General features: G+C 54.5%; 1 protein-coding gene across 1 annotated transcript in view; it reads right to left on the minus strand.

The window, feature by feature from the left end:
• Positions 1 to 253, minus strand: part of AIPL1 (AIP like 1 HSP90 co-chaperone) — an 8,499-nt gene that overhangs the window by 7,934 nt on the left and 312 nt on the right. The window lies entirely within an intron of this gene.

Below are 253 nucleotides of genomic sequence, written 5' to 3' on the forward strand. Positions count from 1 at the left end.
AAGGACCCCATCCCACTCTCGACAGCTCTGCAGATCATGAAGTCCTGCCTTAAACATGCCCTAGATCTGAGGCCGCAGACCCAGACACATCCATCATCCGTCTAGGAGCCCACCAGAGATCCCCGGACAAACACCCTGAGCCCTGAAAGCCCTTCCTTCTCCCTCAGCATTTGGGACTTCAGAAAATTCCCAAAGCCCCACCCACATTCCACGCTGAAGTTTAATTTGCAAAGTATCAACACCCCCCCCCCCC

The sequence above is a fragment of the Lipotes vexillifer genome, unplaced genomic scaffold, assembly GCF_000442215.2.
Source record: "Lipotes vexillifer unplaced genomic scaffold, Lipotes_vexillifer_v1.1 scaffold126, whole genome shotgun sequence".
In the NCBI taxonomy this organism is placed as follows: domain Eukaryota; kingdom Metazoa; phylum Chordata; class Mammalia; order Artiodactyla; family Lipotidae; genus Lipotes; species Lipotes vexillifer.